The sequence below is a fragment of the Babylonia areolata genome, chromosome 10 (genome assembly GCF_041734735.1).
Source record: "Babylonia areolata isolate BAREFJ2019XMU chromosome 10, ASM4173473v1, whole genome shotgun sequence".
NCBI classification, from domain to species: Eukaryota; Metazoa; Mollusca; class Gastropoda; order Neogastropoda; family Buccinidae; genus Babylonia; species Babylonia areolata.
In genome coordinates this window covers 13,649,709-13,664,854 of record NC_134885.1, presented here as the reverse complement: position 1 = coordinate 13,664,854, position 15,146 = coordinate 13,649,709, and positions in this window count along the sequence as shown.

Below are 15,146 nucleotides of genomic sequence, written 5' to 3'. Positions count from 1 at the left end.
ATTAAATGCTTTGTCACAGGAGTTGATAATGAGGTTTCAATCAAATCCATTTTCAAATATGACAATCTACTTAATTGTAATTCTAATTTCCCATGTAACACAGAAAGGATAGGATTTTTTTCTTTTTTATAAACAGGTCTTGTCAGTATGGCTTGATTAGTTAAATTATGCGTGTGTGGATGCATGGCATATGTAATATTCACAAGCTTGTAAAAATTATGATACATTATTTTAGTAAAACTGTCAGCTTGTAAGAATGTTGATAGATTATTTTAGTAAATGTGTTTGTACTGTCTGTTTTTCATACAATTTCAACAAAAGTCAAGACTGTATGGGGTTATGAACTGACTAAATGAGATAGAACGAGAAAAAAAAAACTGGTTTCTCAGTTTGTAATGTTTGAATCAAGTGCACATCAAAAGACAGTTGTTATTTTTAAGTGATGTTTATTTTATCGTTTAAATACTCAGAAATTTGTTATACTTTATTGCTAACATTCAACATTTTGCATCGGAAAGAGTGAAAAGATATTTTCAGCATGCACTCAAATTAATGCCTCATACGTTTTCTGTTCCTTTTTTCTATTTTTTTTAGTACATTTGTTTTTTGTAAGTGCACTACCATGATTGTTCTGTCCACAACTCCACATATTTTGTATTGATGGATTAAATTTTGTGTGTGGGTGTGTTGTATATTTTATGGAAAAAAGGGGATAAAAACTGTTATTGCATAATGTTGACAATGTGTAATAAATAACATCCAGAGTGCTCATCTGAATCCAAATATTTTGCCAGTTTTTACTCTTTGGGAGAGTGGGGTGTTTTTTGTTGTTGTTTTTAGTAAATACAAATGCTTAAAAGTCTGTCTGATCCCTTTTTCAGAGTGATTCAGACACTAGTTTTATTTACAGTTTCATAGGTGTTTTTTTTCAAATGGAATGTACAAACATTAGTGTACTTTTTCTTCAGTATAAATCTGTTATTCATAATAAAAATTGACATCAGTTTTTGGCTGACACATTTTTGCATTTCACTGGTTATAATTCAAGGCCTAACAGATAAACATACTAAATCTAAAATATCTTTAACAACATTTTGCTGATATTATTCATGGAGCAGACAAAGACACAGTTCCCTTTTTGACTTGCCATTTTAGTCCCAACAGATGACGGGTGCAAAAGACAAGTTGTTAGAGTGTTGAACTTATTCTTAGGGTCTCACTTTCGAATCCCAGCCACAGCACGTGGTGGATAAAGTATGGAGATACTATACTTCCAATCTCCCAGGTCAACATATGCAGACCTGCGTAGTGTCTGAACCCCCTTTCTGTGCATACACATGCAGAAGATCAAATATGCACATCAAAGATCCTGTAATCCCTGTCCGCGTTCCGTGGGTTACTTATGGAAACAGAACATATATGGCATGCACCCACCCTGAAAACGAAGTATGACTGCCTACATGGTGGGGGTAAAAGTGGTCATACATTTAACCCATTCGCGTGTACGAGTGAATGTGGGAGTCATAGCCCATAAACAAAGAAGCGTCCCAACAGATCTGACAGTGTATAATACAGACTGAGAACAATATAACATCTTCCCCCAATAAAAGTTTGTTCTTCACCACAACCAGCTTTCCATGTCATCAGACACAAAGTACAAGTTCTGCCTTAAAGAACTAGAAACACACACACACACACACAGAGCATTTGCTCTTGAGCATTGCAATTTGTCCTTTTTTATCTGATTAAAACTTAAGTTGACATTTTGTTGCTTTGGTATTACATGGATGATACACCATTAACTCCCAATATTCTAGTTGATGACCTGTGCCTCATTTTCAACAAATTGTTTAGTTGATTTTGTTGCTTTTCTTCTTTTCAGTTGCAAACAGCATTTCCTGAGAAACCAGAGCAATGTGCGTCACAGATTTAGTTGTCTCAATGGTCAGTTTAACACAAACCGGCATGTTCATTTGTTGAAGGGTGTCAAGTGGAAGAACGGTGTAGGACAACTAAAGGCATAGGAAATCATCAGTCTCACAGATTTGTTCTTTTGATTTTCCAGAGCGGGTGGCATACCTGGATTGTGTCAAGTTTGACATTTGCCAACTTCAGTTTGTTATTGTTAGTGTATTTTATCAATATATGATCTGATCTGTCACACTAGGTGTGTGTAGAAGATTGCTTTATCAGATGTTTTCAAAGCAGCAGGGTTCGTTCCCATTTTCATACAGTGCAATTACATGTACAGACATGCTTGCCTTCATGCACAGTCATAGACACTGACTTACCAACAGTGCCACACAAATAAAGGACAACATTACACATGTTGAATCTCTGATGCATACACTCCTATTAGTTGTGTGTCGTGTATACTTGTACAGAATGCAGACATGCGTACACAGCCAGTGGTTATCAAAAGTAAAGAGTTGTAACCACCATCACATTAACAAATGATTGATTGGCACATATGAAATAGATTATACTGTTTTGAAATTTCATTAAGTTTGAGGCTTGCGAGTGATAGTTGGCGAGGTTTTTGAGTGATGCATGTGTTGATTTTTCTTCCTGCTTGTTTTCTCTCTCTCTCTCTCTCTCTCTCTCTCTCCTCCTCCTCCTCCTCTTTCTCTCACATCTTCCCTCTCCTCTCTCTCTCTCTCCCTATCTGTCCTCTTTCTCTCTCGCTCTTTGTCTCTTCTCATTCTCTCCCTCTCCTCCTTATTCTCTCTTTCTGTCTGTCTCACCCTTTCTTCCTCTCTTTCTCTCTCCTCTCTATCTCTCCCTATATCTCCTCTTTCTCTCTCTTTCTCCTCTCTCTTTCCCTCTCCTCTCTCTCCCTCCCCACAGGCAGTGTGTCAGAAGATCTGCAGCCTGGTGACACCACCCCTGGTAACACGGATGATGGTTTCTACCCTTCCACATCTCCCAGTGTTACACATCTGTCCTTAGGGCAGCAGCCAGGTGATGTCAGTGCAAGTCTGACTTTGGGGCAGGACAAAACACCTCCACAGAGTAAGCAGCCAGCTGGACAGGGGTGGCCACTCGCCCTCTCCTGTCAATGGTGACATAGCTCGCCACGCTCAGGTTGGAGCCACACTGCACAAAGCACTCACATGCAACTTGAAGCAGACAGACGGGGTAGCATGCAGGGCTACTTGCAAAGGCAGTCCAGCTGCTATACGCCACCTGTCAGTGGCAGTGACAGAGGTCCACTGGTGGAAAAGAAATTGGACAGGCCTGACCATCCAGAAAAATGGACTTTTTAAAATCAAAATGTTGGGAATTTGTATGATAAATTGAATAATGTTCCGACGGGCGCAATAGCCGAGTGGTTAAAGCGTTGGACTGTCAATCTGAGGGTCCCGGGTTCGAATCACGGTGACGGCGCCTGGTGGGTGAAGGGTGGAGATTTTTCCGATATCCCAGGTCAACATATGTGCAGACCTGCTAGTGCCTGAACCCCCTTCGTGTGTACATTCAAGCAGAAGATCAAATGCGCACGTTAAAGATCCTGTAATCCATGTCAGCGTTCGGTGGGTTATGGAAACAAGAACATACCCAGCATGCACACCCCCGAAAACGGAGTATGGCTGCCTATATGGCGGGGTAAAAACGGTCATACACGTAAAAGCCCACTCGTATGCATACGAGTGAACGTGGGAGTTGCAGCCCACGAACGCAGAAGAAGAAGAAGAAGAATGTTCCCATTCTTAAGTATGTAAACTTGTTTGATGTTTGTCTCATAGAAACATTCATGGATTCTTCATTTGATTATAGTGGCATATTTACAGATTGTATGAAATTTAATGCCCCTGCAAGAAAACTGCCCTATTTTGGACCTTGACTCACATCAGCATGCTTACAAAGCACTGAGAGCACAGCACAGAAACTGCTCTCTAAAACTTGTAAACGATCTTCCCATATTGCATGATGAGGATATAATTTATGTTCTTTCTCTTGATCTGTCAGTTGCCTGTGACTTGAATGACAATGAAATTCTTCTGCCTTGACTGCAACACTTGACAATCAAGGTGTCACCCTTGAGTGGACGAAATCTTACTTCAGTGAGCTTAGACAGAAAGTATTAGTAAATGGCCTACATTCGCCTGCAACGTTCTGTGATGGGAGCTATCTTGTTCATCAAATATGCATCAGTTTCTCAAATTATTGATCATCACTTTTTTTCTTCTTTTTTTTTTTTTTTTTTTTTGGTAATTTGTTGTTGTCTTTGTTTGCTGAAGACGCCCAGTCAAGTACAATAACTGAAATCCATCAAGTGATTCTGAACTGACTCAAAACTATAATTTTATGACTTGAAAAGATCTTGGTTCAGATTGACACTATGGCTCAACAAAGTACAATTTGAATGAAAAAAATGGGTTTTGTTAACTCAGCTGTTCTTTCTATTAAAAAAGATCCATGGTTTCATTCACTAATAGTGCAGACATTGAGTTATCTTTCCCATGTTTGTTATGTGCGTGTCTTTTGAATGATTTTTAAAGAACCATTTCCTTAAACCTTCATTTTTGACTACACACGGAAGCTCATGTGGGTCGTCCACGACCCATACCTTTAAAGAGACAAAAACCTGTATATTCCTCCAAAGCTTGTGTGGGTCGTGCAGGACCCATACCTTTAAAGAGACAAAAACCTGTATATTCCTCCAAAGCTTATGACAAAATATAGAAAAGGAAAACATATCGGAACAACTGATTACACACACACACACACAGACTCACACAAACATACACTCAGAAGAAACACATGCTCATGCACTCACATACACACACACACACACACACACATACACACACACACACACACACACACACACTCAAACACATGCACACACAACTGATGACACACACAAACGCATAATACCACATGCACATACATACAAACCCTACTTATGCACACAGAGACAGAGAGAGGGAGACAGACAGCGAGACAGAGAGAGGGAGAGAGAGATGACTCGTAGCATCCTATACACGCACAACCAAAGATATTCAGTCACACAGGTACATGCTGTTAGAGAAAGGGATGGAAGGGGGTTATAGCTGAAGACAGGCGAAAGAGAGGGGGCGGAGGGTAGTGGGAGAGTAGTGGGGTAGTGAGGCTATTGAAAGTAAGACTTCTTTATTTTCCTTCACTAATTCCAAATTAAACCTTCTGAAATCACTATTAAAAAAGGTTGGGGTCGTGCATGACCCACACGAGCTTTCGAGGGGTGACCACGTTTTTTCCTCTTTAAAAGGCATGGGTCATACATGACCCACACAAGCGTCTGTGTGTAGTTAAAACGCCACCTTTAATTACTCATTAACTAATTAATGATTTTTTTTCATTTTTTGGCAAAAGTTGGCCTTTTAGGTGTAGGAAGCATATCTGAAATTTCGTAGAAAAATATTAAGAACTGGCTGAGATACTTGAGTTTTTGTACCCTTCTGGGTCGTGTACGACCCACGATAGCCAGCGAAGGTTTTAAAGAGCATACCTGAAAATCAATGTTTTCAGGATAACATACCCAGAACTGTGAATAAGCACCATTCGTCAGTATTTGTAGATGCAACCAAAGCTATCGTATGCTCTCTTGTTCTATCCAGGCTTTACTATCACAATGCTATTCTCGCTAGCACCCCAAAATTCCAAATGCACAAACTAAACCGTCCAGAACAGCAGCTAGGCTGACTAAAATATGTGAACATTACACACCTTTTCTAAAACTGTTGCATTGCCTCCCTTGTCAGACCGGCACTCCATATTCTCTCCAGTTTGCATTTTGTATCTAAAAAACTCAGTTCTAACAATCATATTCTCTGCGTATGTCAGAGTAAAATACTTCGGTCAACGTACTCTTTCCTTTCATGGTCCAGCTACCTGGAATGCCCTTCCATTAAAATCCACTGCCACACCACTTTAACAGCCTCTTATAAGTCTTCCCCAAAGACCATCTTTTCAAACAGTATCGAACTCATTCCGAAATGCTTTTCAACCATGCCATAAACGTATGTGCACGTGTGCCACGGTGTGTGCATGTGTGTATGCTAGTGAGTTGGATGAGTACATATAGTGTCATGATAGTGTTCTTGCAAACAAAGTGTGAATCGATTGATTCTATCATTTAGTAATTTACACTTTAATCAGTTTTGTACATGCAGAACGCTTTCAGCTCTATTTGACAAAAAGTGCTGAATAAATGTTTCAGTAGTAATAGTAGTAGTATTGTTTTTAGTACGGGACATCAGCATGGGCATCAGCTGCAAAGTCTAACCTCGACCATCTTTACAAGATACAGACCCAAGCTCAGCGTGTCATTACTGTCGCCATGAGATCCACCCCAATCCTGAAGATGGAGGAGACCACTGAGCTACAGTCACTGGAGGACTGAAGGGACACAAAGATCCTCATCCAGGCAGCAAAATTCAAACGCCTTGAAAACCATCCAATGAACAACAGAATGAGCAGACCCACCAAGAGCCGGTTGAAAAGAGGCAGCTTCATCCACCAGTCAAGATGACTTGATGAAAGACAAACCCCAGTCTTGATGGAAGACGAAGCAAAGCCTATCCCGGCAAATGCCACCCACCCATCTTGGAAGAGGCAGGTGTTCCCAACAGTCGTCACCAGCATTCCCGGAGTGGAGGAGAGAGGAACACAGTCAGACACCCGGCAAAGGAAGGCCCCGGCCATGGAGTACATCTGCAACCTGTACCCCCAGGACTAAGACTGGACCCATGTCTTTACAGATGGCTCCGCCACAGAAGCAACGAGGGATAGTGGAGCTGGAATCTTCCTCCAATACAAAGACGAAGATGAAGAAATTGCAATCCCAACAGGAAAATACTCCACTAACTTCCGAGCTGAGCGAGAAGCCCTCTGTGAGGCAGCTACAATAGTCTCGAAGAACTCCACAAGAACAACAGGGCCCGTGGTGGTGTTCTCGGACGCTCTCGCCGTGCTCCAAGCCCTCAAGAACTCCCGCTGCAAAAAAGTGAACCATCTCACTTCAGCCCTTTGTTGCCCTGAGTGCCAGAGTGGAGAAAGTGGTGATACAATGGGTACCAGCACACTGTGGCATCAGAGCTGGCAACGAAAAAGCGGACATTCTGGCAAATGACGGTGCACAGAAGGAGCAGGCCAACAAACTGGTGTCATACGATGAAATCAAGACAATCATCAAGGCACAGCAAGGAATAAAGTGACGCTTCCAGCACCCCAAATATAACCCAGAAGACAGATACCATTTGCTGGAACGACGGGAACAGGTCAAGATCTTCCGCCTGAGGACCGGACTGGACACAACCGCCTGATCCACCACATGCACACAAAATTTGGCATTGGACAGAGTGGACAGTACCCTTGTGGTGAGGAACCAATGACAACCAACCACATCCTTCAAGACTGTAGGACGCATGCAGCATCCAGGAAGAAGTACTGGCCAACACCGACAGCGGGCTGCTCATCTAATGGGAGGCGAACGAGGAAGAAGAAGAAGAAGTATTTATTAATAATACACCGTAATGGTTTTTAAATATGCATCCAAGGGAGAATATGAAGTCGTCACGTAGCAAAACGCGCCGAATACAATATTCATAGGTATGGACCCGACGAAACCATCCTGCCACAGGCCTGCCACGACACAGCTCAGATCTGTCAACCTGTTGATACAACGTGCCCGGGAACTTAGAACGCGACGTCCTGCGGTGGCGTTGTGAAGAACTAGATCCTCGACAACTGTGCAACTGCGACCGCAACAGGAACTGAAGACAGGGTAGAAATCACAATGAATAATTCGAGAAACCGTCAATAGCTCGTGTATTGTAAATAAGTAATTATTTTGTGTTTAGTTAGGTAAAACGTTCAAACAGTAAACCCTGAGGTTATTAATTTTATCTTCACGTTCGTGACGTGGACACAACGTGTGCGAGTGCGTGCATGCAAGGTGTTGTCGTGTGGTTCTTCTCCTTCGGGTGACGACGACGTTAAAGATGGCGGAACAAGAATACATGAAAAACCTCACTTTACATGATTTTGGTATCCTTGGAAAGTAAATGAGGCAAAGAGAGAGCGGGGCGAAACAGAACGAAACGAAACGAATTCTATTTCAATGGGGAAGTTGTTGAATAATCATTTCTTCTTCTTGTGTGTGTGTGTTGTTGTTTTTGTGTGGGTTTTTTGTTTGTTTGTTTGTTTGTTCATCCAGCCCGAGAGAGAGATCCAGTGCTGATGTCGTTGCCCCTCATGAAGGGGTACAAAATATAAACAAGCACACTAACTGAAGAAAATTATGAAGATAACAGATCTGAAGAGAAATGTATTGTACAAAAATATTGGCAAATTCCTTATGACGCTTTCTTTTTATGATGCCAGATGTAGACTTGCGAAATTCATTGGGATATAATATATAAAGTATAGGTTTGTTATATCATGTTGTACTCTCAAACTAGTGAAAGTATGACAACACTGATAAAACAAATGCAGCTCATCTTCATTTCCACTTTTGCACAATGAACAAATGGTACCTGCAATGATAGTTATGCAGAGATCGAATTTTTCTGAAATACCAAACGAAATCTCAAGTTGTCATAATAAATTTCAAGTCACAGTGTCTAAGTTTATATTCAGGAACACTTTAACATCAAGAGCCGCACAAAATGTCCTATACATGCAAAACCTATCACTATCATAACATGAAGTTCCTACTATTGCTATTCACACACAATCTTTAAGGTCACATAAAAATCATTTCACATCTTGCATTTTGATTTCCCCTACAAAACCAAAGCCAATTTGTTTCAACTTAAACGAATTTTTGAAACCCAATTTCATTTACCTTTTGCACCCGCTCAAGTCAACGTCAACATTGTCAACATTGTTTTAGCTTTCCGTGGAACGTGCGGTAATCCATTCTTGTTCATTTAAACCAACAACGAATAGAACTCGATGCGGCATTGATATAGATTGGGTATCTATAAGATTCTCCATAAATGAGATCATTTGATATTTTGAATTAAATACCTAACACTTTTTTCAGTTCAAACAAATAAACCTTCTCGCAGTGACGTGCAGCAGTATCAAGGCCCAAAAGTTCAGCCCGATGGCTGGATATGATAATTTTTTTTTTTTTTTTTTTTTAGAAGTAAACTAGTTTTCGCATTATGCATATCGCGGCAAGATCCTTTGTTTTGCTTGTCAGGTCAACACATGCTGAGGTAGTTTGGTGGATTACAAATTACCCAAATATGTATGTGATGCATTTACCACTGGCATTTCTGCATTGATGCAAATAGGCTTTTCTCTTGCAACTGAGAAACCACCCTTTCCAAAGACAACTATTTTACTTGTATTTAAATTTACCTCTAAATCAAGAGAAATAGCTGTCTGCTGTAACTTGAAATATCTGTGTTTGGAATCCAACAACTGTTTCAGATAACAGCGCTACGTCATCAGATAGTAACAAAATAAATCGCTCAAAGCAATCGATTGGAAACAGAGTGCTATGTTTTCCATTTGAATAACTTCAGTAGCACTGAAGTTTATTTACAAAAAGTGAAAGTAAGATAAGACTACATACATCACCTTGTTTCACACCATACGTGCACCTGATAGAGTCAGTCAGTTTGGATTCACTTCTTATCTTACCTTTTACATTATCATAATGCTTAATATACTGTGACTTACCAGTTATTTCGTTTTTCAAAAATATAAGCCAGAAAATGGGTCTGTTTATAGAGTCGACTGCTTTCTGAAATTAAACATAAAAAAAGCAACAGCATATTTTCGGTCCAAAGAAAACTGCTTTTTGTATCAAAGCTAGCAAGGTAAACATGTGGTATATTGTTGAGTAATTTCTTTTATATCCAGCTACATGTTCGCCTGTTTGATAATTTTCATCAGTCCACTGTTGTAGGGGACGATCGATAACTGAACTGTACATATCTTACTCAGTGCAACTATCACATAATATGATGCCTCTGTAACTACTGGGATTATCGAAATCCCTTTTTTGGTACAAAGGAATTGATACCTTCAGATCAGCTCTCTGGAAAATACCTTTCTGAAACAAGGCAATGAAAAATACAACAAAGGCTTCTACTGTACAGTCACCTGAATTGTAAAATAACTCTCCAATTATCCCGTCTGAGAATATATATATATATATATATATATATATATATATATATATATATATATATATATATATATATGATTTAGCTGTCAGTATCTTTGGTCTCTGATTCTCAGTCTGTCGTGGTTTATTTTTCAAACAGTCATGCTGTTGTTGCCAGCATATTTTTTCTTCAGTGATATTAAATGCAAATTTCCCCAGAATTGTTTTTGATTTCTTGTAGAAGATACCATCGAGTTTTGTTTTTTAACACAACAGTTTTTGGGTTTTTTTAAATTTCTTTATTTAAAAAAATGTTAAATACCACTAAATATGTTATCGTTACTGTCGTTACTCCATTGGAATGATGATAATAATAATAATTATCATGAAGGACGCCAGAATACACCCTTTCCAGAATATACTGAGTAGGAGATAGCCTAGGATGCTTTAATTATTCAGCCCCGGGCCATTGTACAGCCTCTTTGCCATTTCACATGCAAGAGCATAAAGCAGTCTATGTCGTTTTATGCACAGGTATTGGGCGTAGGTCAACCCCAATTAGTAGTGTGTATGTAATAGTGCACACACACACACACACACACACACACACACACACCGTGACACACACACACACACACACACACACACACACACACACTTTTATAATAAAATTTATCACTGAAAGAACACAACTGTATTTAGCTCACTGCTATTGCTTGGATGAGGATCCCAGAGCAATGTTCTGAAAAGTATATAACTGCACATGAATCTTTGTCACTGCCAACACTTGAAAGATGAAATATATAAACTGAAACTAAAGGTGCTCATACCAAAGAATGGAGAATCACGTTTATTAATGGCCTGCATATGCATCGTGAAGACATAATCACTCCATGAATGTGATACAACAGCGAGGATGACAGCAGTCCGGATGGTAGTCAGGTGTATCTCAGTTGGCCCAGAGGAACAACCAAGGGTATAAAAATTGTCACAGTCGTGGCGCGGATGTATTTTGGGGCAGATGTACCGACTTGTTGTACAGGAAAATAACAAACAGGACATACTGTTGAGATGATACAATACATTACAAAATCAGAGTGAGGTAATTAGAAATAACAAAAATAAATAAAAAGCTTTGGAAGAACTAGATCAGGACAAAGATTTAAAAAAAAAAAAAAAAAAAAAAAGATATCAGACTGGCGCAAACGCTGAGTGGTTGAAGCGTACGACTTTCAATCTGAGGGGCCCGGGTTCGAATCTCGGTAACGGCACCTGGTGAGTAAAGGGTGGAAATTTTTCCGATCTCCCAGGTCAACATATGTGCATACCTGCTCGTGCCTGAACCCCCTACGCGGCGATAGCCTTGAGATGGCCTTAGTGGTCGGCGAGGCTCTAAGCACCATAATTTCATTTCATTTCTGAACCCCCTTCGTGTGTATAAGCACGCAAAAGATCAAAATATTAATACGCACATTAAAGATCCTGTAACCCATGTCAGTGTTCGGTGGGTTAAGGAGACACGAAAATACCCAGCATTCATGAACCACGACAGAGTCATCGGCAAATCGATGTTGGTCGTGTAACGGAAAAAAGAAGAAAAAGAAACAATGCACCGGAAGTAAGTCACACAAAGAGACCATTTCATTTTCAGGTGTGTGGCCATGTGATCTAGACTTCCGGCTGTGCCTGGTCGCCATATTGATTTTGGGTACGTGCTTTGGAGTCTTTCATGCTGTTGGTCAACAACACGAAGAGAGAAACACGTGTTGATTTGGGGAGTGACTAAGGAATCATTGATTGTTCGGTGTCAGAGGCAAGTTTCTTTTGTCTTTTTTGATTGTTTGGATTACGAAGAATACTGCAACTCTGTGTTAGAAATTAATAACATAATTTACTTTCATTTTGATAATGGTGTTGCCCGTCACGGCGTCATTAGACATTAGTCGACTTATGATAAAATTCGAAGATTTTCCAGGAAGTTGGATATCTAACTTGTTTTCTAGTAGGTCTTGACTTATTGTGTTGTTTGTTATGTTGGCTTTTTAGCCCCTGTATTCCGAAAACAGTGAACCTGGTTGTTGACTTCTCCGAAATAAAAGTCGGTCGATATCAGTAGTTTCTATTATTTTACCGTTGTCTTCTTATTCGTCTTTACTACAGTGTCCAACGGTCGTTGCCGACCTTTATTGACATTTACGTGTATGACCATTTTGTTTATTTACCCCGCCATGTAGGCAGCCGTAGTTCGTTTTTGGGAGTGTGCATGCAGGGTATGTTCTTCTTTCTATGAAAGTATACTATAAGCCACCGAACGCTGACATGGATTGCAGACCTTCCTTCCTTCCATTGAGTGATCACAGTCAAGACCTGACTATTCTATCACTGAATAAAAGGGGGTCTGCGGAAGATACATTTAGGTCTACATAGGTTTCTTTAAAAACCAAAAACCAAAAAGCAACAAAAAACAAACAAAAAACGTGCATATTGCCCTTTTCTGTTACAACAGATTTCTCTGTGTGAAATTTGGGCTGTTCTCCCCAGGATGAGCACGTCCAACACAGAACGCAATCCATTATTCTGCATTTTTTCCTGCCTGCAGTTTTTTTAAATTTTATATATTTGTTTTCTTATTGTAGTGAATCTTTCCACAGAATTTTGCCAGGGACAACCCTGTTGTTGACGTGGGTTCTTTTATGTGCACTAGGTACATGGTACACCCGGGAACTCAGTTTATCGTCTCATCTGAATGACAAGCGTCCAGACCTGACCACCACTCAAAGTCTAGTGGAGGGGTAGAAAATAGTGGTGACTGTGCCAGGATTCGAAAAAGAAAAAAAGTTCAATACAAGCTTTATCTAGTTTATGCTCTGACAATTTCTGCCCTCGCAGCCTTTCTGACCTCCATGAAGTGTACATTCCAACTGGTCACCTTTTTTTGCTTCTGATACCAGGCTATTAAAAATCGCTGTTGTAAAATAGAAGAAATGGGGTTACAGATCTTTCTCTTTTTAGGTCCCATCATTGTGGAACAAACTGTCAGAAAAATGTCATTCTGTCTCTCTAGAGATCTTTCTCTTTTTAGGTGCCATTATTGTGGGACAAACTGTCAGAAACATGGCGTCATTCTGTCTCTCTAGAGATCTTGCTCTATTTAGGCCGCATCTTCATGGAACAAACTGTCAGAAAAATGCTGTCATTCTGTCTCGCTGAATTCTTTTAACCTCTTGCCTGCCGAATGAAATGTAAAGCAATTTTACTTTTTGGAAAAACACACTATGTCCATTATTATTATTAGTATTATTATTATTATCATTATTATTATCATTATTATTATTGTGATAATTCTAATTGAACTTTGAAGGACTTTACAGTTTCATTGCATTTTGTTACTTTCCAGTGCAGGCATGGAACCCTGATAATGTTATCATATCATATGGTGACCAGAAACTGAGAAAGACATTTTGAGTAAAGATAATTTCAGTTTGGTTAAGTCAGTAGCAATCTGTGGAATAGATGGCATGTAAGTTATGTAAATAAATTATCATGATCCATGGAAGAGTAGATGGACTGGCAGGATGGTAAATTTTATAGTATATTAGATAAAGATTAAAATCCTTGAAGATGTCATGCTCATCCTTTTTTATGGCAGACTTTCGGAACACATCATTTGCTATGCAATAACATTAACAACACTTTGACAAAAATAAAACATTCTGGTCGGTGCTTAGCATGGATTCAGAAAATCATGTTGGACACAGTTGAACAACTAGTTGATGACCTTGCCATGTTCTTGATGAGAGTAGCAGGCCAGACAGACCCAATCTTCCTCAATCTATTTTTTTAAGCCAAGGCCTTTTTAAAGTGCCAAATCATCAACTCCTTAAGTTTCATCATCTTGGCAACTGTGGTCAGACTTTTTGATAGAATGAGAGATTCCTTTCCACTAGAACCTAACAGACTGTAGTTGAAGGCAGAAAGCCAGAAGTCAGTAGTAGGTCATGTGACCTCAGGAGTGGCTCAGGTATCTGTCCTTGACCATCCTTTCTTCCCAGCCTACATCAGTGACTTTAACAAGAACATTGTACAGAGTGATCTACAGCCACAGTGATGCCTGCATTCTCAAAAACGATCAGGAACATCTTGAGAAGATAGAAAGGGACCAGCAGATATTCTTTATTCTTAACCCAAGTAATTACCGTATCATCACATTCATTTTATTGAAGAAGCCACTGAACATCATGTTTTTACACTTCAAAGAAGAACCTCTTCAACTAGTTCAAGTGGTGGACTGCACAAAATATGTTGGTTTTGAGCTGTCCAAGGATCGGAACTGGGACAGGCATGCCAATTCCATCACCACTATAGCCAACAAGACAAGTGCCTTGTGAGTTCCATCAGTTCATGTTCTGAAAACCACCTCCTGCAACTGTACAAGGGCTTTGTCAGACCTCTGATTGAATATACCTCACCTGTCCTGAATGGGATCCACACCAGTAACACCCTTGAAAGCAGAAGCCGGCATTGCTCTGAATGGGGAATTATGCATAGTGCATGACATCCATTGTATGACCAGGACTCACCCTCTACATCTTGTCTGAAATATTCTAAAGACTGGAGTTTGATCTACTTCAACTGACTGGCAAAGGGCTTACACTGTATACAGCTGCAAAAGCCACCATATTGTGAATAGGTAGGTAATATAAACTAAGAGCTGTACAAAGAGCGGTTTGATTACTCCTGTCCTGAGATAGACTGAGACAGTGAGAGAATAAGTTTAAAAAAAAACCTTGAAATCTCCCTCTCTTGTACCATCCATGCTTCCTATCTACCGTCCATGTCTGGAACAACTTCCATTCTGATACTCTTGTTACTTTCCCAGTGCCTTCATCACTGGTTGGCTTAGGGGCAAACTTTAGGGTCTTTTTGTTGAGAAATCTATTAAGATCTAGGGAGCACATGCTCTTGAAGGACCAGTAAAGGGAAGAGCCATACCAATCAGTTTAGCCCTGGTGACTGCTGCAACAGCTGGATCGGT